The sequence below is a fragment of the Triturus cristatus genome, chromosome 9 (assembly GCF_964204655.1).
Source record: "Triturus cristatus chromosome 9, aTriCri1.1, whole genome shotgun sequence".
NCBI classification, from domain to species: Eukaryota; Metazoa; Chordata; class Amphibia; order Caudata; family Salamandridae; genus Triturus; species Triturus cristatus.
The window spans coordinates 478,839,289-478,851,969 of NC_140592.1; the positions used below are offsets into that span (position 1 = coordinate 478,839,289).

The 12,681-nt window shown below is 42.9% G+C and overlaps 1 protein-coding gene across 2 annotated transcripts in view; it reads right to left on the reverse strand.

Moving 5' to 3' along the window:
* The window catches only part of RIN1 (Ras and Rab interactor 1), a 179,209-nt gene that overhangs the window by 100,081 nt on the left and 66,447 nt on the right, over positions 1–12,681 (reverse strand). The window lies entirely within an intron of this gene.

A 12,681-nucleotide genomic window follows, 5' to 3' on the forward strand; every position in this document is an offset into this window, starting at 1 on the left:
TGTGACTCCGGGCTCACTTGGCAGAAACACCCCCTGACCCTCCACCCCCTATCGCAAAATGTAATGCCCGTGAAAAGGGTAGGTGAACACAGTGTTATATAGAACATAGTCCTGAGAGCACGATTGAAAATGAAAACTAGATATAGTGTATGGTATAAACTATGCACCAAAAAGTGTGATATAAGATGAACCGGGCGTGAAATATAATTTGCAATACATTGTGCGCAATGACAGATTCATTGGAGAGCGCGAGATAGCACAGGCACTAGCGCGTGCTATGCGATATGCGCCTTGGAGTGTAATATGCACAGGGCAGTGTTGTGTAACCTAACTAGTCTCTAAAGTTGTAATATAAAATATGTGCTGGGGAGTGTAACGTTGCATATGCACTGTGACAAATATATGGATCCCAGATTGTAATATGTATGGCATAGCACTGTGCGTTATAACATAGGCATCGAGAAAGGCACGTTAGATGGGGCAATATAACCCGTGCGAAGACAAGTGTGGCATGACATATTCACGGGGTGGTGTTACAGTGCACATGGGCTAGAGAGTGTCATAGCATATGCACTAGCTAGTGGAATACAACACAGAGGTGTGTGGCACTCGGCAGGCAATGGTGGGTGTAACACAGCATTGGGCTCTGTCAGGAGCACGCTGTGACTCTCAAGTGATGTTCGTCCCCTTTCCAGAGAGTAAAATAAAAAGTATTACACATCCGGCAGTGGATGTGTGTTTTATTAACCGTGAGGGGGGTTTCTTGCATAGTTTTGGTCGAATTTTTGTCGAATCCCCTTTGAATGGCTTGGTGTGCATGTGTATTAAATGTGCCCGTCAATAGCTACCCATGTTTGTATAAATAAACGACAAGGGTGTCTACCAGGATTAGGCACGGTAGGGCATCAGACATGTCAGAGCTTCACTAGTGGTGTAAATACATTCCACGTGGATTCATTGCATGCATAGTCGCCTTTTAATGAATATCACGCAAATCGTCATGGTGATAGGTACGTACGGTTTGTCCAGCATGTCCTAGGTGTGTCTATAAATATATATTTTTTAAAAATAATAAAAAACAGTGGCCGGCCCTGGGGATTGGGGTCAAAAAAATATAATTAGGAGACTGGCCCTGGGGGATGGGGTCATCAGGGCCAATAAATTAGAATAAGAAGGGGAACCAAACAGCCCCCCTTCTTAAAAAACTAAAATAAATAAAAGACTGGCATCGTGCCGGAGGCCATGCCCCCTCCGTGCAGCACTCTGCAAACGCGCCCCCAACAGGCATCTCCAGTATGCGCCAGGGAGCTGCGCTGCAGCCAGGTGTTCTGAGGCCAAGCCCCTTTTTACACCTCTCTGCAACGCAGCTCTGTGGCGCTTACTGGAGGTACCTAGTGGTCTAGTTTGACCCTAGGGACCCTTAGGATTCAGGGGGACTCTCAACTTAGAACAGCCACAGGGCGCGTTTACACAGTGGTGAAGGGAGGGGACAGGGCCTGAGGTGACGTGTGCAAACACGCACTATGGCATGTTTTAAATTGGGGATATAATTTCCCTTCAATACTGAGGGCCCCTGGGGGCTAACTAGCCCACCAAGTGCTTCCAGTAAGCGCCACTGAGCTGCATTGCAGAGAGGTGGTCCAGGCCGTGCCACTTTTTACACCTCTCTGCAACGCAGCTCTGTGGCACTTACTGGAGGTACCTAGTGGGCTAGTTGGACCCTAGGGACCCTCAGGATTCAAATGAACTTAATCTCCCAACTAAAAATGGACACAGGGCATGTTTACACAGTGGTGAAGGGAGGGGACGGGGCCTGAGTTAATGTGTGCAAAAACGCCCTGTGGCCTGTTTTAAGAGGTAGTTTTAATCCCCATGCCCTATTATACACTAGGGGCTTACAGAGGAGGTCATGCTAATCACAGGGGGACCCCAACGCATAATGTTCCCTAGTGTATGTAGGTGTTTTCACTGTATTCTAAGTGTCTTTTAACATAGCACTGGCTCTAGGACTGGTTAGTCAGACTCAGTTACCACCAGTATCCGTCTGAAAAAGTTGAGGGTACAGGATGATTTTGCAACAAGGCTTCTTTCTGCTCCTCTTTTTGTTCTTTCTGCACGTTATCCTTCTTCCTGCACTTATCTTCGTATTTGAGGACTTCTGTTGCTTCTTTCTGCACTTTTGTTTCTTTCTGTGCATTTTTTCTTCTTTCTTCACATGTCCTATCTCTGTAGGCATAGTTAGAAATTAGCATTTAAAAAACCTTTGAAATTCACTGAAAAAACCATGGGTTTCACACACGTTATAGTTAGGAATTAGCATTTAAAAAACCTTAGAAATTCAATGAAAAAACCAAAGGTTTCACACATGTTATAGTTAGCTGGACATTTCACTCGTAAAAAACCATTGAAATTCCCCCGTTATAGTTAGTTCAGCTAACTATAACTCGCGCGCCCGCAATGCACTACTGATGACGTCACATATTACATCACTCATGACATGGTCACTGACATCACTCATGACATCACTGATGACATCTCAAATGACATCACTGATGACATCACTGATGACATCATCCAGTGATTGTGTGTTTTTATGAAAATTATATATTTTTTATATTTATGTATATCTCAAGGTCAAAGGAAGAATAAATGGGTATAGAAGTGTCTAAATGGATACTTTTTTTGGGAATTTTTTTTGTGTAACTGACTGTTTAAGTGTATCATAGTGAATACATGGCTTACTGAGTAATCTTTAAATATTTAAATATCTGTATCAGTTTCTTACTTTGTGTATAAGTGGCTGCATGGGTTGGTGAGTAGCTACATGAGTGTCTATATAGGTTATTAGTTGGTTTTTTATCACTATGAGTGTCTGAGTTTCTGTATGGTTCGGTGGGGGGTATTACTTAGTGCATAGGTGCATGAATGAGTGACTCACTGTTTGTATGTGTTGAATACAGCATGTGTGCAGGACTGTATGGGTGGATGAGTGTGTGCATGGGTGTGTTAGTGAGTGAATGACTGTCTCAATAGTGTCTTTATGAGTAACTACATATGTTTTAAACTAGTATATGTGACTATTGGTGTATATAAGTGAGTATATGTGAGAGTGAGAGATTGGAAGAGTTCCTGTATGAATAAGTATGTGTTTCTATAAGTGATTGTTTAAAAGAGTAAGTATATGTAAGTTTCTGTAGAAGTAAGTGTGGTGGTGTGTGTATAACTGTATATGCAAGTAAATGGATGATTGATTCTTTATTAGCATGAGTGACTATGTGTGTGAGTTACTCTATGGATGAGTGGCATTGTGTAACGGGATGTACAGGTGTATGAGTACATATGATGAGTGAGTACATGTATGAGTGACTGTAGAGGACTGTTGGTGAATTACTGTATGTGTATGTGGTTCTTAGAATTACTGAATAGGTTGTTGTAACTGATATTGATATGTTCATTATTTTGAACATTTTAGTTTCTATTTTTGAATGTGTGTTTCAATGGTTATATTAGGGGGAGAGGAGGTCTGCCACTCTATCACAAGGATGATGTCATCAGTGATGTCATCAGTGATGTCATTTGAGATGTCATCAGTGATGTCATGAGTGATGTCAGTGACCATGTCATGAGTGATGTAATATGTGACGTCATCAGTAGTGCATTGCGGGCGCGCGAGTTATAGTTAGCTGAACTAACTATAACGGGGGAATTTCAATGGTTTTTTACGAGTGAAATGTCCAGCTAACTATAACATGTGTGAAACCTTTGGTTTTTTCATTGAATTTCTAAGGTTTTTTAAATGCTAATTCCTAACTATAACGTGTGTGAAACCCATGGTTTTTTCAGTGAATATATATATATATATATATATATATATATATATATATATATATATATACATATACAACTGGCAGTTGCCAGTAGGTAGATATAGTTAGGACCTATTTTCCATAGGAAATCCACAATATTCTATTTGGAATAACTTTGGTGCGATTGACCAATCTTCGCGAAATTTTCAAAACTTTTGGCCAGCTCCAGTCCGCTCCTATCCAGAAAGATTATATATATATATATATATATATATATATATATATATATATATATATATATATATATATATATATATATATATATATATATATTACCTACTGGCGGTCGCCAGTAGGTAGTTATAGTTAGGACCCCTTTTCCATAGGAAATCCGCAACATTCTATTTTGAATAACTTTGGCGCCGGTCGATGAATCCTCGCGAATTTCTCAAAATAGGTGGGGCGCTACGCTCCGCTCCTACCCTGAAAGTCTCGGGGGGATTCGTCAAGCGGGGGCTGAGATAAAAGGGGGGTCCCAAAACGCGTTTTTCCCATGCATTTTTCCATAGGACCTTTAGAACGAGCTACAGCCCGAACGGCTGAACAGAATTACTAGAAATTTGGCAGAGAGGTAGCCATAAGGTCAAGGAAGTGCCTTTTGCAGGTCTGGTGTAAATCTGTTCAGTATTTCCTGAGTAAATAGCATTTAAAAGCATATATATATGTGGGCGGAGCCTAACCACACATCTCATCCTGAGATCTGATTGGCTGTCAGCACTTCATCCAAGAAGTGTTGGCAGCCATCTTGGGACAAATATACATGATAGCACCTCATTAAAAAGCATTGCAGTTAATAGAAGGTTTTAAGACTTTAGTTACATTATAAATCATTTGTTGATGGTACCATACTCATTTTAGGAATTGTGGTATGTTCTAAGGTGATTTCACCATGTGAAAAAGCCTTCTGCTGGGATATCATGATTGAGAGAAAAATATTTTCTCATGCTTTTACCACAGAGGTTTGGAAGGTGATCTATAGGCTAAACTGAGAGCTTATTTTCTGTAAATTCACATTATCTTTCTCAGTCATGTGAGAATGAAGTCTGATATTCTCAGTAAAACATGTACATCCAACAAGGGCAGAGACTGTCAGTTGATTCCTTTGTGTTCTACTGCAGCTTCCCAGAGTGTTCCAAAGAACTACTAGAGCGCTAACAGTCCTACTTATGATAAACGTATGGCACACCTGAAGCCATCTTGCTTGGATTAAAGTGGTAACTCTTAAAACATTTAATTTAAAAAGGAACAAAATGAGGGGGTTCATTTTTCCATAAAAAGTATGATTAGTGCTGCAGAAAGAAAAATTAGGGCACATTTTGAGTGACTTCTCAAATCCTCTTCTATTTCATTAAAAAATTTTGACATGCAGACTGAAACATGCCCTTTCAATACCAGCAGCAGTTTTCCCTGGTGAGCAGTAGCTTTACTACAGTGATCTAATGAGCAAAAAGAGTGCTAACATTCTGAATTTATGGCAAATGTGTGACACATCTGAATGCCTTCTTGATGGAATCAAAGTAAAAAACTGAAAGTATTTCCTACTGAGGAGACTGCAGTAAATGAGGAAATTAGGAAACTTCATAACAAATAAGTCTCCCAAGATGGCCACCAGAGACAAAAGAGCCCAAATGTAGCCCAAATATCACCCAGATGTAGCCCAAGTATAGCCCAATGACAGAATGTCCCAGAATGTTCTTAAAAACAACTAGAGCGCTTACTGTCTTCATTATGACAAAAGTATGGCACACCTGAAGCCATCTTGATTGGAATAAACTGGTAACACTTAAAACATTTAATTTAAAAAGGAACACAATGAGGAGGTTCATTTTGCCATAGAAATTATGATTAATACTGAAGAAAGAAAATGAGGGCACATTTTGAGTGACTTCTCAAATCCTCTTCTATTTCATTAAAAAATTCTGACATGCAGACTGAAACATGCACTTTTAATACCAGGAGCAGACTTCCATGGTGGAGTAGTTTTACTACAGTGATCTAATGAGCAACTAGAGTGCTAACATTCAGAATTTATGGCAAATGTGTGACATATCTGAATACCTTCATGATGGAATCAAAGTAAAAAACTGAAAGCATTTCCTACTGAGGAGACTGCAGTACATGAGGAAATTAGGAAACTTCATAACAAATAAATCTCCCAAGATGGCCACCGGAGACAAAAGAGCCCAAATGTAGCCCAAAATCAACCAGATGTAGCCCAAATATAGCCCAATGACAGAAGTGTGCAAAACACTTATTATTTTGTGTTTTTGCAGTGTTATATAGTGCAGACTTGTCAGGTATTGGAGTGCTTTACATGAGCATTGGTTACATCACACAAGAACAAATTCATTTTGGTTGTAGACATGGGGAGACTAAGTGATTTGACCAGAATCACAGAATGTCGAGCTGAAGCAGAAACTTCAACCTGGTTCCCCAGTTGCAAAGTCTGCAGTTCTGGAAGTAACACCACATCCTCTCCCCTAAGTGCAACATTTAATCAAGTGGTCAACTGGATAAAAAAACATAAAGATAACAAATAATTTAAAAGTGCTTTGTCGCTATTTGAAAACTCAGAAAATATGTCCTTATTTTAGTCTTTTAGAGCACTAACCATAATTTTGATGCCAATAAGACCCTCTCATATATGTAATTTCTAAAGGAAATGCTCTAGGTATTACAGTTTTGATTACATCAAGATGATGTCAGGCGTTCCACACTTTTGTAATAAATATAGAATGTTAGCAATCTAGTTGTTCATTAGGATACTGTTGAGAGGCAGAGGCCAGGGGCACGGACTCTGAAAATTGAAGGCAGGTAGGAGGGTGCAAAGGCAACAATTTAACCACACTGAGCAGGCAGGAAGGGCCGTGGAAGCACAACAGACTATGGAGGGCAGTGGAAAGGGGGGCAGGGGCAACAAACCAACAATACAGGACTTGCAAGAGAGGCTGTTGGAGGGAAGATCTATTACGGGTCAAGGAAGCTAGGGGCGGTCCCCAGATCCCCGGGAGCCACCACAGAACTGAGCAGGAGAGTGAGTCAGGGACAAAAGGGGCACCTTAATTTGAGCCGGGGTGCCTAGGACTGCTTGCTCCAAAAATGAAGAAAACAGACATATGAGACATGGAATTGGAGGCAGTTTAATGAGAAGATGCAACTTCAAAGAAACCGCAGAATAGAGACATAAAGTACAAAAAACAGAATCCAGATAATCATACAGCTGTCATAATATTCTCTGTATCTCAATTAATGTACTGACAGAGAGAGAGAGAAAACACATCTATAAATGCATCATGAGAAACAAGTTACACCAAGGAAAATGTTACCTAGGAACACTCACGTTTACTCTTAGAGCAAGCATTCCTGCAATTACAATACAAAATCTTTTAAATGCAAAAGTAAAGAGAACAATGGTTAAACATAACATGACATTTCATATAGGTAAAATAGAATAAGATACTTCAAGCAAAGCAGAGCAAGACATTTTAAGCAAAGGAAGACAAGAGCTCCCAGCTCTTGGGGAAAACCTGCACTGCCTGTTAACCTACATACAGACGGCGAGGTAGTCCGTCGATATCTGTGGGTGCTCCCTTTTTATATCATTTTGTGGGCTCCTTTGCACGCTACATCTACCTACGTATGCTACCCAAAAGCTTCGACTGCAGATTTTACCAGACATTTCGTCATTTACCCACTTAATGCTGACAATGGACTGGGTGAAAAGGTCAGTCTCTCAGGCCAATCGCTTATCATAAGTTCCATAGAGCAAGCAGAAAATAATGGGTATTGTACGGGAATTCAATATATTCATGTATAAAATCTCCTCAGTTCTCCTAACTTGACGCTCTGCGGTTGCCACTTCCTTAAAAGCGGGAAACCTGCCCAGGAAGCAAGTACCAGTCCAGGATGCAGCCTACTGTATGTCGACAGCTTCAGGGGGATGTTGAACTTTGATACCGAGCACGGAGCACTCGGGTAGGGTGGGGGCTACTAGTTTGGATCAGAAGGCCTCGCAGACCTGCCTTCAGACTGCTATACACTAAAATTGCAGAGCTATGGTCAATTTAACAAAGAGGCCTACATATTGAACAGAAGGGCCTACACAGGGGTTTTATGCTGGCTGAGTGGTAAGGATGTCTCAGGATAATTATATAGCAATACAGGACCCGCTGGTCAATTTAATACGGCCTACAAATGCAGCTGGCAGGGCAAGGACAAGGGTCTCATACTTCAGGTGTGGACAGAACGGGCCAGGGGCCCCCTGTGATACAAAATCTACCCTCCTTCAAGGCTGTGGCAATGTAATAGACCATTGTGGGCAGAAGGAAGAGGCAATGGTAGTACAACCATACATGCCAAAAGACCCGATTCAGCCAGGAAACGTCCAATGTTTTTAAGCTCAAATGGGCTTTATTTGATCTGTCTCCTGTCTACAATATCCTCTTTTTCAATGTAACTCAAAGGGGAAAATCAATACCCCAGTTTTTTTTCAAAATCTCCCTCTTACCAAGTTCAAAATGTTCGCAAGTATGGTACATTGGATCATGGAAGGAAATGGGATAGGGACATGGACTTGGATAACAGAGGGCAGGAGGGACATGGAGAGGTGCACCAAACTGACCCTGCATGGCAGGCATCAGGGTTTGCAGCAGCACAATACACCACACAGGGCATGCAGGACGGGAGTGCAGCACAACAATCCATAGAAAGCAAGAGGGAGGGGACAGGACCATGCACATGGACAACAGAGAACAGAGGGGCAAGAGGCAATGGTAGCTAGCTGACCATAATGGACAGACAGGAGAGAAAGCTGCAGCATAACAGACCATAAAGGGCAGGAGGGACGGATCAGGGGCATTACAATGGAACAGACAAGCCAGGAGGGAGGGAGTAGGGCTGGGGGCAAGGGGGCAGGGCAGGAGCAGCAAGATAGCCATGGAGGTCAGGCAGGATGGGCACTAGAAGCAAGACACACCATGAAGAGCAACAGTGAGACTGTGATGGCATACACACAGACCATGGAGGGAAGGTGGGAGGGGGTCAGGGGCAGCTAACTGACCACACAGGGAAGGTGGGAGGGGCCATGGCAGCACAGAAGACCATGCATGGCAAGTGGGAGGGTTAGTGGCAGCACAATGGCTATGATGGGCAAGAAGGAGGGTGGAGGGGCATGCACAAAGGACAATGGAGGATAGAAGGGAGGGTCAGGACCTGTGCACAGACAAGAAAGTTCAGGGGAAGGGACCTCACAACAGACCACACGGGGCAGGCAGGAGGAGCAGTTGCAGCACAACAGACCAGGGAGGGCAGAAGGGTGTGGCAGTACAATGGACCATGTAGGACAGGAGGAAGAGGATAGGGGCATGGCATGTGGACAGGCAGGGTGGAGGTGGCAGGGACAGGTTACAGTCATCTGACAATGCTAGGCAGGTGGGAGGGGAGTGGCAGCTCAACAGAACACTCAGAGTAGATAGGAGTGGCAGGTCCATGGGACATGGTGGGCAAAAAGGATGGAGCAGGGGCATGCACAAAGACATCGGAGGGCAGGGGGAAGGAGAATAGGGGCAGCAAGCTAAGCACAGAGTTTAAGCAGGAGGTCAATGATGGGGCATAGAATTGGGCAATGGAGGGCAGGAGGACTGGACTGGTACATCATACTAAATTGAGGGCAGTGGCAGCACATCAGACCATGCATGGCAGGAGGGAGGAGGCTAGTCCATGGATTCCCACAACAGAGGATAGGGAGGAAGGGGATGGGGCAGCAAGCTAACTGTTCAGAGAAGGCGGGTATTAGGAACTTTATTGTTTTTAAAACATTGTGTCTGTGCGAACTACTTAAAATATGAACAAGTATGCAGCATAATCTCACTTTTATTCAGGAAGAAGAGGACGTTTGTGACTGTGACTCCGGGCTCACTTGGCAGAAACACCCCCTGACCCTCCACCCCCTATCGCAAAATGTAATGCCCGTGAAAAGGGTAGGTGAACACAGTGTTATATAGAACATAGTCCTGAGAGCACGATTGAAAATGAAAACTAGATATAGTGTATGGTATAAACTATGCACCAAAAAGTGTGATATAAGATGAACCGGGCGTGAAATATAATTTGCAATACATTGTGCGCAATGACAGATTCATTGGAGAGCGCGAGATAGCACAGGCACTAGCGCGTGCTATGCGATATGCGCCTTGGAGTGTAATATGCACAGGGCAGTGTTGTGTAACCTAACTAGTCTCTAAAGTTGTAATATAAAATATGTGCTGGGGAGTGTAACGTTGCATATGCACTGTGACAAATATATGGATCCCAGATTGTAATATGTATGGCATAGCACTGTGCGTTATAACATAGGCATCGAGAAAGGCACGTTAGATGGGGCAATATAACCCGTGCGAAGACAAGTGTGGCATGACATATTCACGGGGTGGTGTTACAGTGCACATGGGCTAGAGAGTGTCATAGCATATGCACTAGCTAGTGGAATACAACACAGAGGTGTGTGGCACTCGGCAGGCAATGGTGGGTGTAACACAGCATTGGGCTCTGTCAGGAGCACGCTGTGACTCTCAAGTGATGTTCGTCCCCTTTCCAGAGAGTAAAATAAAAAGTATTACACATCCGGCAGTGGATGTGTGTTTTATTAACCGTGAGGGGGGTTTCTTGCATAGTTTTGGTCGAATTTTTGTCGAATCCCCTTTGAATGGCTTGGTGTGCATGTGTATTAAATGTGCCCGTCAATAGCTACCCATGTTTGTATAAATAAACGACAAGGGTGTCTACCAGGATTAGGCACGGTAGGGCATCAGACATGTCAGAGCTTCACTAGTGGTGTAAATACATTCCACGTGGATTCATTGCATGCATAGTCGCCTTTTAATGAATATCACGCAAATCGTCATGGTGATAGGTACGTACGGTTTGTCCAGCATGTCCTAGGTGTGTCTATAAATATATATTTTTTAAAAATAATAAAAAACAGTGGCCGGCCCTGGGGATTGGGGTCAAAAAAATATAATTAGGAGACTGGCCCTGGGGGATGGGGTCATCAGGGCCAATAAATTAGAATAAGAAGGGGAACCAAACAGCCCCCCTTCTTAAAAAACTAAAATAAATAAAAGACTGGCATCGTGCCGGAGGCCATGCCCCCTCCGTGCAGCACTCTGCAAACGCGCCCCCAACAGGCATCTCCAGTATGCGCCAGGGAGCTGCGCTGCAGCCAGGTGTTCTGAGGCCAAGCCCCTTTTTACACCTCTCTGCAACGCAGCTCTGTGGCGCTTACTGGAGGTACCTAGTGGTCTAGTTTGACCCTAGGGACCCTTAGGATTCAGGGGGACTCTCAACTTAGAACAGCCACAGGGCGCGTTTACACAGTGGTGAAGGGAGGGGACAGGGCCTGAGGTGACGTGTGCAAACACGCACTATGGCATGTTTTAAATTGGGGATATAATTTCCCTTCAATACTGAGGGCCCCTGGGGGCTAACTAGCCCACCAAGTGCTTCCAGTAAGCGCCACTGAGCTGCATTGCAGAGAGGTGGTCCAGGCCGTGCCACTTTTTACACCTCTCTGCAACGCAGCTCTGTGGCACTTACTGGAGGTACCTAGTGGGCTAGTTGGACCCTAGGGACCCTCAGGATTCAAATGAACTTAATCTCCCAACTAAAAATGGACACAGGGCGTGTTTACACAGTGGTGAAGGGAGGGGACGGGGCCTGAGTTAATGTGTGCAAAAACGCCCTGTGGCCTGTTTTAAGAGGTAGTTTTAATCCCCATGCCCTATTATACACTAGGGGCTTACAGAGGAGGTCATGCTAATCACAGGGGGACCCCAACGCATAATGTTCCCTAGTGTATGTAGGTGTTTTCACTGTATTCTAAGTGTCTTTTAACATAGCACTGGCTCTAGGACTGGTTAGTCAGACTCAGTTACCACCAGTATCCGTCTGAAAAAGTTGAGGGTACAGGATGATTTTGCAACAAGGCTTCTTTCTGCTCCTCTTTTTGTTCTTTCTGCACGTTATCCTTCTTCCTGCACTTATCTTCGTATTTGAGGACTTCTGTTGCTTCTTTCTGCACTTTTGTTTCTTTCTGTGCATTTTTTCTTCTTTCTTCACATGTCCTATCTCTGTAGGCATAGTTAGAAATTAGCATTTAAAAAACCTTTGAAATTCACTGAAAAAACCATGGGTTTCACACACGTTATAGTTAGGAATTAGCATTTAAAAAACCTTAGAAATTCAATGAAAAAACCAAAGGTTTCACACATGTTATAGTTAGCTGGACATTTCACTCGTAAAAAACCATTGAAATTCCCCCGTTATAGTTAGTTCAGCTAACTATAACTCGCGCGCCCGCAATGCACTACTGATGACGTCACATATTACATCACTCATGACATGGTCACTGACATCACTCATGACATCACTGATGACATCTCAAATGACATCACTGATGACATCACTGATGACATCATCCAGTGATTGTGTGTTTTTATGAAAATTATATATTTTTTATATTTATGTATATCTCAAGGTCAAAGGAAGAATAAATGGGTATAGAAGTGTCTAAATGGATACTTTTTTTGGGAATTTTTTTTGTGTAACTGACTGTTTAAGTGTATCATAGTGAATACATGGCTTACTGAGTAATCTTTAAATATTTAAATATCTGTATCAGTTTCTTACTTTGTGTATAAGTGGCTGCATGGGTTGGTGAGTAGCTACATGAGTGTCTATATAGGTTATTAGTTGGTTTTTTATCACTATGAGTGTCTGAGTTTCTGTATGGTTCGGTGGGGGGTATTACTTAGTGCAT